This window comes from Myxocyprinus asiaticus, chromosome 25 (genome assembly GCF_019703515.2).
Source record: "Myxocyprinus asiaticus isolate MX2 ecotype Aquarium Trade chromosome 25, UBuf_Myxa_2, whole genome shotgun sequence".
Taxonomy (NCBI): domain Eukaryota; kingdom Metazoa; phylum Chordata; class Actinopteri; order Cypriniformes; family Catostomidae; genus Myxocyprinus; species Myxocyprinus asiaticus.
Genome location: NC_059368.1, coordinates 24,488,682 through 24,503,092, shown reverse-complemented (window position 1 = coordinate 24,503,092; position 14,411 = coordinate 24,488,682). Strand labels below are relative to the sequence as shown.

Genomic DNA, 14,411 nt, shown 5'->3' with positions numbered 1-14,411 from the left:
TTTGGACAGACATTTTTTAAATAATGTTTAAACAAGAGTACTGTGCAAAAGTTTTATGCACTTGAGAAAATTCTGTAAATCGAGGAGGTTCTGACATTTTTTAATTTATCAAATAAATTCATACAAATTGCAGAAAAAAGATAGATAGATAGATAGATAGATAGATACAGTTGCGCTCAAATGTTTGCATACCCTTGGAGAATTGGTAATATATGTACCATTTCTAAAGAAAACATGAGTGAGCAGGCAAAACACATTTCACTTATTTCTTATGGGATTCATATTCAACTGTAGGTTATAACAGAATGGCACAATCATAAAACAAAATATGGTAACAAAGAAAAAAATGAAATGACCCCTGTTCAAAAGTCTGCATACCCTTAGTTCTTAATACTGTGTATTGCCCCCTTTAGCATCAATGACAGCGTGCAGTCTTTTGTAATAGTTGTCTATGAGGCCCCAAATTCTTGCAGGTGGTATAGCTGCCCATTCGTCTTGGCAAAATGCCTCCAGGTCACGCAAAGTCTTTGGTCGTCTTGCATGAACCGCACGTTTGAGATCTCCCCAGAGTGGCTTGATGATATTAAGGTCAGGAGACTGTGATGGCCACTCCAGAACCTTCACCTTTTTCTGCAGTAACCACTGGAGGGTCAACTTGGCCTTGTGCTTAGGGTCATTGTCGTGCTGGAAAATTCAAGTGCGTCCCATTTTTTAGTCACAACCTAATTCCCATAATTCCATTTCTATTATTCCATAGTTTTGATGACTTCACTAGTATTCTAAAATGTGAAGAAAAAATAATAATAAAGAATGAGTAAGTGACCCCAAACTTTTGAATGGCAGTGTACATATGGATCAGCCACAACATTAAAACCCACTGACAGCTGAAGTAAATAACACTGATTATATCGTATACAATGGCACCTGTCAAGGGGTGAGATATATTAGGCAGCAAGTAAACAGTCAGTTCTTGAATTTCATGGGTTTGAAGCAGGAAAAATGGGCAAGCGTAAGAATCTGAGCGATCAGTGCCAAATTGTGATGGCTAGACGACTTGGTCAAAGCATCTCTAAAACTGCAGGTCTTTTGGGGTGTTCCCGGTATGCAGTGGATAGTACCTAGCAAAAGTGGTGCAAGGAGGAAAACTGGTGAACCGGTGACAGGGTCATGGGCGCCCAAGGCTCATTGATGCGCGTGGGTAGCGAAGGCTAGCCCGTCTGGTCCTATCCCACAGAAGAGCTACTGTAGCACAAATTGCTGAAAAACGTAATGCTGGCCATGATAGAAAGGTGTCAGAACACACAGTGCATCGCAGCTTGCTGCGTATGGGGCTGTGTAGCCGCAGACCTGTCAGTGTGCCCATGCTGACCCCTGTCCACCGCTGAAAGCACATACAATGGGCACGTGTGCATCAGAACGAGACCATGGAGCAATGGAAGAAGGTGGCCTGGTCTGATGAATCACATTTTCTTTTAGATCATGTGTACGACCAGGTCCGTGTGCATCGTTTACCTAGGGAAGAGATGGCAGCAGGATGCACTATGGGAAGAAGGCAGGACAGCCGAGGCAGTGTGATGCTCTGGGCAATGTTCTGCTGGGAAACCTTGAGTCCTGGCATTCATGTGGTGTTACTTTGACATGTACCTCCTACCTAAAGATTTTTGCAGACCACGTACACCCCTTCATGGCAACAGTATTCCCTTATGGCAGTGGCCTCTTTCAGCAGGATAATGCACCCTGCCACACTGCAAAAATTGTTCAGGAATAGTTTGAGGAACATGACAGAGTTCAAGGTGTTGACTTGGCCTCCAAATTCCCTAGATCTCAGTCCAATTGAGCATCTATGGGATGTGTGGATCAACAAGTCCGATCCATGGAGGCCCCACCTTGCAACTTACAGGACTTAAAGGATCTGCTGTTAACTTCTTGGTCCCAAATACCACAGGACACCTTCAGAGGTCTTGTGGAGTCCATGCCTCGATGGGTCAGAGCTGTTTTGGTGGCACGAGGGGGACCTACACGATATTAGCCAGGTGGTTTTAATATTGTGGTTGATCACCTCAACAAAACAAAACAGCGCAGCAATAGAATGAGAGCCGCTCACTTAGGAGGAAGCACAACAAAAAACAGGAATCTTGAGACAGGATTTTCAAAGTTTCCACTACTTTAACTTGGCACAGCATCCTAAAAATACATCATTTATAACACTGAATACCAGTGAGATGCTCCAAACGTGTCCATCTGAGGCACGCACATGTACATAGAGCGACAATTACAAATAGCGCAGACGGAACACAAGAATGCATTCTGTGAGAATTGGACACATTGAAGAACTTAGATTGATGTCAAATATACACTGGTGGCCAAAAGTTTGGAATAATGTACAGATTTTGCTCTTATGGAAAGAATTTGGTACTTTTATTCACCAAAGTAGCATTCAGCTGATCACAATGTATAGTCAGGACATTAATAACATGAAAAATTATTAACTTCAGAACAACAACTTCTTAAACTACTTCAAAGAGTTCTTATCAAAAAATCCTCCACGTGCAGCAATGACAGCTTTGCAGATCAGGTCAGTTTGTCCAGATACTCAGGTGACATTTCACCCCACGCTTCCTGTAGCACTTGCCATAGATGTGGCTGTCTTGTCGGGCACTTCTCACGCACGTTGCAGTCTAGCTGATCCCACAAAAGCACATTGGGTTTAAGATCCATAACACTCTTTTCCAGTTATCTGTTGTCCAATGTCTGTGTTTCTTTGCCCACTCTAACCTTTTCTTTTTGTTTTTCTGTTTCAAAAGTTTGAAATTCTTTGAAGAATCTTTGCAATTCTTCCCATAAGGCCTGCACCCCTGAGTCTTCTCTTTACTGTTGTACATGAAACTGGTGTTGAGCAGGTAGAATTCAATGAAGCTGTCAGCTGAAGACATGTGAGATGTTTGTTTTTCAAACTAGAGACTCTGATGTACTTATCCTCTTGTTTAGTTGTGCATCTGGCCTTCCAAATCTCTTTCTGTCCTTGTTAGAGCCAGTTGTCCTTTGACTTTGAAGACTGCAGTGTACACCTTTGTATGAAAGCTTCAGTTATTTGGCAATTTCAAGCACTGTATAGCCTTCATTCCTCAAAACAACGAGTTTCTAGAGAAAGCTGTTTCTTTTTGCCATTTTTGACCTAATATTGACCTTAAAACATGCCAGTCTATTGCATACTGTGGCAACTCAAAAACAAACACAAAGACAATGTTTAGCTTCATTTAATGAACCAAACAGCTTTCAACTGTGTTTGACATTATGGCAAGTGATTTTCTACTACCAAATTAGCAATTTAGCATGATTACTCAAGGATAAGGTGTTGGAGTGATGGCTGCTGGAAATGGGGCCTGTCTAGATTTGATCAAAAATGACTTTTTTCAAATAGTGATGGTGCTATTTTTTTTACATCAGTAATGTCCGGACTATACTTTGTGATCAGTTGAATGCCACTTTGGTGAATTAAAGTACCAATTTCCTTCTGAAACAGCAAAATCTGTACATTATTCCAAACTTTTAGCCACCAGTGTAGGCTTGTTCAATGATATGAGAATAAAACAAACAATATATTGAGTTCTTTAGCCACTTTTGTATTGTCTAATCAATGATTTATTCATCTGCCACAATAATGTAATTTATTTCAAACTGAATTTCAATGCGTATAATATATTTATTACAGGTCCTACATATTACATTCATAAATATTTGAATTATTATGCATTTTTTATATGAATATCCTTTATTTTGCAATTAATTGCTATTAATTTGATTCATTAATCGGCATGTCATGTAATTAATTTAATTAAAAATGTAATCATTTGACAGCCCTAATAAATGTAGATTTATATATATATATATATATATATATATATATATATATATATATATATATATATATATATATATCCTACTGAGACCCAAATGAGTGTATTTTTCATTTCCCTTTTTGATTTGTAACTAGTAGCCCCTAATAAACTTGCAAAATAATTATTTTTTTTTAGAGCTAATAGTTTTCCTAAAAATTGATGTCCTCATACAGCATGGGGACAGAGGGACAAAGTTGTGAAATTTTAAATAATACCAAGCTATAGAAAGTATTTTATATATATGTATATGTATATATATATATATATATATATATATATATATATATATATATATATATATATATATCAAATTCTTTATTATGTTTCCAGGACTGTTGGTTATTAATGATCTGTCAAGCTGCTTTGGAACAATGTGTATTGGGAGAAGCAAAACATTTTTTTAAAAAATAAAAAAAATTATTTGACTTGATTTGACTTTTATGTTACAATGTTTTTGTCTACTTTGGCACCTGAATCTCAATGTTCTCTCTTTGCACTGTCAAACAAACAAGTGATTGCCAGTGCTGCAGCATTTTACCATTAATTCTTATTTAAAGTAATGGCCAGCATCGTCCAGTCACTGCCAACCATGTTAAATTATGATGATTACAATTGTCCCATGTATGCCAAGCATGTTGAGTGGTGCAAACATCTCTGCAGCCTAAAACTGAACTTTTTGTCATTTGTTAGGCGTGAATGTACTTGGCTGCATAGGAAATCTATAGGATGGTCCTTTGTTGTCTTGCTCCCTATTTAGTGAATGGCTTAACCTCCAGTGTACTGTCTGCCTGCACTGGTCGCAGAACAGTTCTAAATGCACCTTATATTCATCCGAACTCCATATAAAGCCGAAAGCAACAATTTCCACTTTTGGATAAACCCATTGATTCTCAATGTGATAATGCACAGTGAATATCGTATTTCTAAGGGGGAAAAAAGGCCTATAGTCCTTGTAAGTAGTTATTGTACTTAACAGCGTGCCGTTTCGCGATAAATCGCTCAAATTTCCAAAATGGCATATCAGATGAAACTAGAGACTCTAGTCTTTTGACTCAAACAGGTTTGAATGTAAAAACTTAATGAGGTTTCTAACCATATGTAGTTTTGTTGGCATTTCCCTCAAAGACAAACTCTGCTGTGATTGGTGGCATGTTGTTATGTCACATGACTCGATGTGTCAAAAGATTAACCCTTCTCTGACAGCCCAGAGCGTCCTGAACTGAGATCAGACCGTTTAAATTAAATTAAATTATGCATAGCATATAGCGAAGACAAAACACAATTTTCGCACAATCCAAGTCACAAGAGGATAAATATGTAATATTTGGTGTGACCACTCTTTGCATTTAAAATAGAACCAATTCTCCTAGATGCACTTGTGCACAGTTTTTCTAGGTGTTTGGCATGTTGATTGTTCGAAGCATCTTGGATAACTTGCCACAGTTCTTCTGTGGCTGTCCCAGTTGCTGCTTTCTCTCCATCTTTTTTGCTTGCAAACACGCATCACCTGCTGATAAATACCTTTAGGCTATGTCTTCGTATCATAAAGTGAAGGTTGAATAAATCATTCTCACTCATCCTCTTGCTCTTCTTTCTTTTTGTGTTCATCTAGCTCAACTGGTAGAGCATGGCATGGCACTAGCAATGCAAAGGTCATGGGTTCGATTCTCAGGGAACACACTTATGCAATGTGTACCTTGACTGCATGATAAGTCGCTTTGGTTACATGCATCTCACCAAATTTAATATAGCCAAAACTCTTCTCTCTATCTTATTTTCTCTAATTTTCCCTCGTCCAACCATGCTTATAAAAGGATTATTTTAAGTCTCTCATCAGGGCCAAACGGTTATGGTTTAAAGGATTAGAGTGGCAAAAGTAAAGAGGGTTGAAATGTTTCTGCCGGAATTCTCCACTTTCCCGGTTAGCAGTTTAACTTCAAACCAACACCAGTTTCCTGTTTTCGTTCTTTGTTCTTGATCTCAAGACAAGACCTTTAAGAACTATACAAAGGAAATCCTTGGTCTTGACCTTGTCTTATGATTTCAGTCAACTCTAGTGTCTAGAGTTATTTTAAGGATATCATACCAGCTGACAGTTACTAGCTATTAAACTATTACTAGTATTAGTGTACATTAACAGTCAAAAGTTTGGATACACTCGACTGAATTTGTTTCTCATGATTTAAAAAAACTTTTGCTCTAAGACTTGTGCTTCAATGTTTAAAATGACTTTTGCAGACAGATTTGAATTGTGCCTGTGTATGAATTTACAGTATTTATAAAACTTAAATTAAAAGTTTGATTGGATAGTGAAAAAAGCAGCCAACAAATGACTAACATACAAGAGAATTCATTAAATATTATTTAAAAAGCTGTGGATCTATGTTTGTGTTCCACAGAAGAAAGTAAGTCATACTAGTTTAAGAAATTATAAAGGTGAGTAAATGATGAGAGAATTATCATTTTTGGCTGAAGTATTCCTTTAACGCAATAGGGATCCTGCTTTTGCGGCCCATGAGCTTTCCTAAGTTTAGTAGCCCTGATCTAGTCTCTAAAAGCCTGGGTAAACTTCTTTTTTGTGTGCTCAGAATCGGATCATGCTCAGTTGACTCCATTGCCTTTCAAAGTATACTCTTCTGACTGCGAACGAATATAAATGTGTTTGACTCATGTGCACTACTACTTTTTTGTGAAACTCTTTTAGTACAGTCAACGGCAGCCATATGCGCAAACGAATGCGCATAGACAAGGACTGTCCATGTGTCGAGAAAATCTTGGCAGCACACGGACAGAAATTTGCGTCACGCTTACTCTGCGCGGAGCGATCAGCATCGCGGACAACTGAAGTAAACTTTCACCTGAAGGGTGTCTATATCTATGGGTGGCTACTTTGAAGAAACTCATATATTACAAAGGTTTGATTTGTTTAATGTTATTTTTGTCATTGCTTAATTCTCATGCTTCCACTTGTTTTATTTCACAGTTTTGTAGACTTCACTATTATTCTAAAATGTGGAAATTAGTAATAATAAAGAATGAGTTGGTGTGTCCACTTTTTGACTCACAGTGTACATTGTGTCATAGTCTTGATCATGGTCTTGACTGTTGAGGTTGTAGCCTAAAAGTAGGCCTTGAGAGACCTGTTTTTAGTTATGTTCTTGGCTGGAGTCTTGAACTCAGTTGTAATCTTGAGCCGCATGGTCTTGACTATAACAGAATGGATGGCATGTCCAGATAAGGTCAGTGGAGTGCAAGAACCATGAGTGCCAAGTAGACTGTAATTAATTTTCCATTCTGCCAGTCGGGTGATTGAACAGACGGTACAGTCACAGCCCCTGGAGGTAAACACATTGACGACAGCAAAGAGGATTTTGGACCAACACAGGATGTAAAGAATTTTAATCTTTCCCATGCAAAATCGCCCAGTTTATATGGCTATCACTGGGTCCATTCTCACCTCATTCATAATTGTTTGACCCATCCAATCCTTTATACAGCAAGTCAAAGGTTCAGGAAGCAGTCAAGTGACATCATTAAAGACCCCACACTTTCTGGTCATCACATCACATTTTTCAAGCACTACCTCCCAAGAAGCAATTCCAAGCCATCATAGCAAAAATAGCCAGGTACAAAATGTTTTTCTTTTTCCATTGCACATGCCCTTATCAAGAGCTGAAGTGTATATGTCTTATAAAAGGACACTATTACTCTTTTGACATTAGAACTCTGGAAATACAGGCACTTTTCACACAGTCATTCAGGCAGTTACATACATTTATTATGTTTATATAGATGTTAGACTTAACTGAAATTCACTTCAAGTAATGTATAACATGCCAAAACATTCCCATACAATACACAACTGCAACAATATGTACTACAATTTACAATTTTATTACCTTCAGACTTCATAACCTGTTATGTTAATGGTATATTTTATGTTAATCTTGGGAACTACTTACCAGGTCAAATTACTAGTTCAAGTAATACTTGGCGAATAAACTCTCTCTTCACAGTCTCCAAGGTCTGAGATTTGGTCCTGCTGCCCACACATAGAACTCCTTCAGGGAGAAACTATGGAAAAACCTGCCTTAAACTGTTACAAGACCCTTGGTGGTGATGAAGTGAAAAGTATGGAATGTTGGAATATAATTTGCCACCTCTGGAATGCCGAATAGAAGCCAGCACTGCTGTTGATTATTTGAAGGTGTTGAAGACTCCTGAAGCTGCTGACAGAGCTGGATGAATAACATAAGATTGTTGCCAAGCTTATGGAATGTAGATGGCATTTGTCTGGGAATCTCATAAATAAGTGTGCCATTTTTATGATTTCTGAAGTATTTTCACTGTGCAGGAGGAAGGAGATCTATCCAGTAGTAATATTTTGTTCGTGAATTAATCAGTCTTTTTGAACAAATCTTTTAAGTGAACAAATCATTCTCGTCATCTCCATACACTGACTATTTTTCATTCACTGACGTCTCTCCTTTTTGAAGCCAGTGAGATCTGCTGCTTTTCATGCCTGTAAAGACTGATTATAGCACGAGTCAATAGCATTCAAGTGCACATTCTGAAGGAGCATGTCATTGGTTCAGCCCATTGAACGAATACGCCCCATCACTGAACTATTCGGTCATTTGAATCTGAACGAGATGAGAGGTTGTTTGTGATGTGAATGACTCGTTAACGAAGATCTGCTGAATGTATGAACAAGAGGAGGAGCTCAATGTCATTCGTTCAGTTCAGCATGTGAGTCAGTCATGTTCAACAAGGACAGACAGTCATGAAATGCACTTAAGATAAGTTTATAGGTATACACAAAACATGATTCCTAATTTATGAATGTGTAAAAATGACTGAAGACGTACAGTAAAAATGTCCAAAAAAACATGATCTACGGATGGAAATGTTGTGCTTTGATTCACAGTGTAAGATACTTTGGCTTTTCTTAAAAATTTTCTTTGACTTGGTAATAATTAAAGGTGCAATATGTAACAATTTTCATGTAATATTTGCCTTTTTTTGCCAATGTGTGAACGGCTTGTAACACAACTTAAAAAATGAGCCCTTCCCGGACTTCCTAGGTTGCCTGTTAAAGCCTGTAGACTGATTTTCATGCGAAGGGAGCGGGTTGCTTTTGCCAGGAAAATCCAAAGGATGTGACGTTTATGCATGCTCCCGAGAGCGTTGCCTCAGACAGTAGCTTCTCTTCCGCTATTCAACAGCGACAACAAACTGCAACACTATGTAACGTTATCTTAGAGATGGAATCCAGCAAATGTCTGGCTCCCAGCACAACATCGACTCCTACACAAACTCAGAGTAAGCCAAAAAAACAAACATTTATCTACTGAATCCCATCTGGCTAAGCGGGAACGTGATCGTGGTCGAGTGAAAACTAGAGTGAACATCGGCAGGGCATTTGATTCTTGGAGGGACCTTCGTTCGGTTTTGGGGATCAAAACCGACCCTGAATTGGCGTTCTTCTTATTGGACAGGTAAGCTTACATAACTTCAAAGCATGTGAAATATAGTGCCATAAGGATTGATCTGTGCAAGTTTAGCTAACTTGATCTTGCCTGCTAACGCTGACGAATTGCAAGCTATCTTTCAAATAATTTCAATGATCTTCTCTTTATACTAAAAGTCAGGTATACAGGATAAATTTAAGCAAATACGCTGGTTTCTTATTCGTAGTACAACATATGACATTCAAAACATACAATAGTGCAACATAACTGCAGTGCAACAGTAAACTGTCTGGTATAGTTCGGTAGTATGTAGCTGTGTGTGTGTATCAGTATGCTATGTTAGCTGATAAGTAGTTTTAGTTTAGTCTCAAAGTTTGTGGTAAAACAATCATAACTGTGTAATTTTAATTATGCTACTTTATCTGTCAGTGGATCATGCCGGTGGATCACGTTCAGTCTCTTTGTACGTTATGTCATTGTTTTGGCTGATGCTCGCTCGTGTCCTTATGGAGTGTGTGTGTACGAGCACGAGCAACAGGTAGCTGGCTGCAGTTCACTTAATGGCCACAGGTGTCATTAATAATAAGGTTTCTGAATCTTACATACTGCAACTTTAAGCCCAGCATTTGACAAAATATAGGAAAATAAGACCTGTCATTTGTGGTGAAAACGGTTATGGTGTTTATTTAAAAAGTGTATTCGTACATTTGTAGACATGCAAATTCCATCTGTCTTCCTTTGTCGTGCTTTTAAAGACTGGCTTTACTGTGAGCCAGTAGCTTTCGAGAGCGGGCTGTGAAGAGGCATTTTATTGGTTGGACACAATGAACGAATACACCCCTCACTGAACTAATTGGTCATTTCGTTTGTGTCATTTATGAACTGAATGTACTGGTAAACTCGTTTGTGACCAGATAATTAGGATAAGGATAATTAGACTTGTTCTGGTTGGAAATGACTGCATTCGGTTCAATGCAATTACTTAAAAGACGCCATTTGACGCCATCTGCAGGCACAAAGGCGTAACGTTGATATGGTCAGTGAACGAATCAATGAACGAATCTGATCTAATCTTTTTGGTGAACAGAATCAAAAGAATTGAGTCACTGAAATGAATCAAAATCACCACCAGGTTATTGGTTTTGTAGAGCACTTGTCAATCATTCTTAGTAATAAGTATGGCTTGTGCATCTACTAATTTTTACTAGTTGACTAGTCATCCAGCAAAGTACTCGACTAGTCGGTGGATCAATGTTTACCTTATGTAAACAACTCGCAATACAGCGGTCTTTGTTGTTTCTTGCAAGTCCAGTGTTGTGTTAATGGAGAATGTTTCATTTACATCTACATTTATTCATTTTGCAGATGATTTTATCCAAAGCGACATAGCAAGCAATATGTCATACAAAGTCAACAATTTCTGCTTTAACACACTGCCAAGTTCTCAGAGTAGCTAGAGTATTACTAAAGCTAGCGCAGAAGAAAAAGACAGACAAGGAAAGTTTTTTATTTTTTTTTATTTTTTATTAATGATGCAAGTCCTCTTTAGTTGATTGTTAACCAGATGCGCTGCTGCATTCTGGACCATCTGCAGCAGATTAATAGTGCCAGCTGAGAGGCTGGCCAAAAAAGTGTTACAGTAGTCCAGTCTTGAAATGACCAGAACTTGAATCAGAGCCACGCAGTATATTCAGACAGGAAAAGTCTGATTTTCCTGATGTTGTAAAGACCTGCAAGACCGTGCAGTTGATGAGATGTGGGCGGTGAAGTTCAGCTGGTCATCAACCACCACTCCCAGTTTCCGGGCTGTCCTAGCTGGCTTTAGTGTAAATGAACTAAGATGAATAGTGAAGTTGTGGTCAACATACGGGTTGGCTGGGATCACTAGGAGTTCTGTCTTGGTAAGTTTGAGCTGAAGGTGGCATTCCTTCATCCAGGCCGAAATCATAGAGAGTAAAGAGAATGTGTACAGGCAGCTTAGATGATGAGGGTGAGCTGGCATTGTCATGTCATGTCCCACCCGCTTATAGTTCCTGTCAGCCTTTGCATGACACTTGATTAGTTCCGGGGTCATTCTGATGTCCGCAGCGCAAGTGCGGTTCTCTAATAACATACTTTGTGAACAATTTATCTTCACTTTTGCATAATTTCAAATATATTTTGGGTTTTGGTTGACAGTATACTGTATAAAACTAATGTCACACAGCTACAATGGAATGTCATTTTTTGGACAGAGGAAACGTCCTCCTATATTGTCACCTAGCAGCACAACTGAAGTCATGTAAACCATAACCAGTCAACATAGACCCGACACATTGACAAGTGGAAGAGCAGATCAACTAGGTGACAAGTTGGTGCAAGCCCTAGTGATTATTGTAGTGTGTAATTTTTGCAGTTTTAAGAAGGCAGCAGCTCTGTGGATCCTTCAAATAGCGCACCTAACGTGCAGCGTACAAGACTCGACTCGCAACTGATTTCAATACGTGAGAGAAACGATGTGATCCTCTAATGAGCATAAATACGCACAGCGCACACATTTTGGGTGAAATAGTTGGTTTTGTGTCATATTAAACAGTTATTTATTCATACTTTTCAGTATTGAATGAATTATAAGTATATTCTTAATCAAAATTTCTCTCGCTTCATCCACCATCTTGGATTTTTTTTCCCGCCAAGCTCATCACAGTGCATTCTGGGATCGCCTACCCGGGGAAGGATACATATGATGCTACCTTAGAATTTGGCCAAAACAAGATATCTTAGGAGGCAGCATAATCAAGATACCTTTTGGAAAAGCTGTCGAGTCGGGAGCATGCCTATAATGTCTTAAAATGCTGCCTCCGGAGGATGCTCACAAGGTTTTGGAACAGACTTTCTCTCTCTCTCTCTCTCGTACACACACACACACACACACACACACACACACACACACTGCTTCTAAAGCCATTTCTACTCTCATAGCACATTTTTATGCATTGGCCATGATTGTGTATATAAATGGAGTTATATAATGCTCTGTTAAAGATTAGAGCTGGAAGAATGTTGCATGACAAAGTGGAAGTTAGAGTCAGCATCAGTATTAGTAACAGTATGGGAATGTGTAGCATTTTTCTGTCATTTAAACAGTTTCCTGAGCCAGGCTTAGATTAGTCTTGTGTTTTCCATTGGATCTTGATAAGGGGAATAGTGACCAAAAGCTGACTTTTTACTGCATATTTAAAAAATTTAATTATGTCTTAACCTCTCATATATTTAATTCCCATGACTATGCTTTTCAACAGCTTGTGAACTGTATAAACTTAAGGATTCTTGACCTCTGTCATTAGCAAAAATGTATATTGCATGTTTGGACTTGGTTAATTTTCTTGAAAACTGTAAACTCTTTCTGTTGCGTTATAAAAAATTCCTCCGTTTGTTTTGAGTAACCCCTTTCATACTGACACAATAACATTGATTCAACCAATGGTGTGTCTGTATACATTTGAATATTAAGGATTCTTGACCTCTGTCACTAACTAAAAAGTATCATGCTTTTTGGGACATTTGCCATGATAATACCATGGTATTCTTTGTAGTAACTTGGAGCACCTTGTACAGTAATTACTATGGTACATGAAAATGGTTATCATTCAGGACCATGGTATATATCAAAGTACCCTGGTATTGCCATCTTATACCATCACTGTACCGTAGTACTTTTTTAGGTGTGTTGTACTTATAAATTCATATAAATGCATTTATAACCATTCAATCATGTAATAATTTAGTAATATTGCATTAGACTTGTAATAATGTTATATATTATAGTAATACACATTAAATAGCGTATACCCCTCAAACAGTGTCCACCTCAGCATACTGCCATTCACTCTGCTAACCACTGCACTCGTGTCTTACTCTGCCTTTTACTTTCCAACAGTGCTTTGTTTGAATTTCACCCAGAGCGTGCAGCTCTGAATTCCCAAGTCTGAGCTAAAATTCCATTGCGGATTAACATTATACAGAAAAGTTCTCTTTTTATACCCGGGTCAAGAAGACAATACATAACAATGCACACACACAAGCACACACATATTTCTGCTCTTTATCACCTTTGCTAAAATAGAATTTGAGTTTGATTACTGGATCAAGCATTGCTATTAATAGTAACAGAGTCTGCATTTCTCTGAAAGAGGCAGGAGACTGAATGCTTATGTGACTGACAAGGGGGGGAATAAGGGAGGATTGAAGAAAGGAAGGAAGTTTATTGAGGTGTCTACATTCCACCAAGGAACGGCTACCTGGAAATTTGGAACCATTTTTAGGAGTTGTCAGGGAGATGGCTCTGTTTAGTCCCATCTAATAAAGTTTATTGGGAGTTGGAGATCGTTTTTAAATTGATGTCTGTGGGGGGTTCTTTTGTTCAGTCAGTCTCTTTCCTCCAGCGCAGATTACTGGGTTTGTGATTCACCATTGTGCTATTTGAATAGACAGCTCATTGCATTAAATAAACAGGCAAATTAAATCAAAGATTCTTCACATTGAATCACTATGCAGTTAAGAAATTAAAGGAATATTCAAACAAATAATACAAAATAAAAATTTGGTTACAGATGAGGCTCTTTCAATGAAAGTGAATGTGGCCAATTTTTGAAGGGTTTAAAGGCAGAAATGTAAGATTTTAATTTTATAAAAGCACCTACATTAATTCTTATTAAAACTTGTGTAATATTTGAGCTGTAAAGTTGTTTAAATTGTCGTTTACCAGGATTACAGGTTTTCGCGTCGTCATGGCGTCATGGCAACAAAGTTGTAAAATTGTATATAACTTTACACAGATGCGGTTAGTAAGTGATTTTACCACACTAAAATCATGTTAACACACAAATTGTTTACATCTTGTGGCTGTACTTTTGAAACAGTGAGTATTTTACCATTTATGAATTTGCCCCATTCACTTCCATTATAAGTGCCTCACTGGAACCTCGATTTTTGCTTTTTTAAAAGAAAAGGAGGAACAAGTTCAAATAAAATATAGTAGTAATCAACACTATGTCACAAA

The 14,411-nt window shown here is 38.0% G+C and overlaps 1 protein-coding gene across 1 annotated transcript in view; it reads left to right on the top strand.

Moving 5' to 3' along the window:
* LOC127416229 (sec1 family domain-containing protein 2-like) overlaps nucleotides 1–14,411 on the top strand; it is a 179,374-nt gene that overhangs the window by 129,489 nt on the left and 35,474 nt on the right. The window lies entirely within an intron of this gene.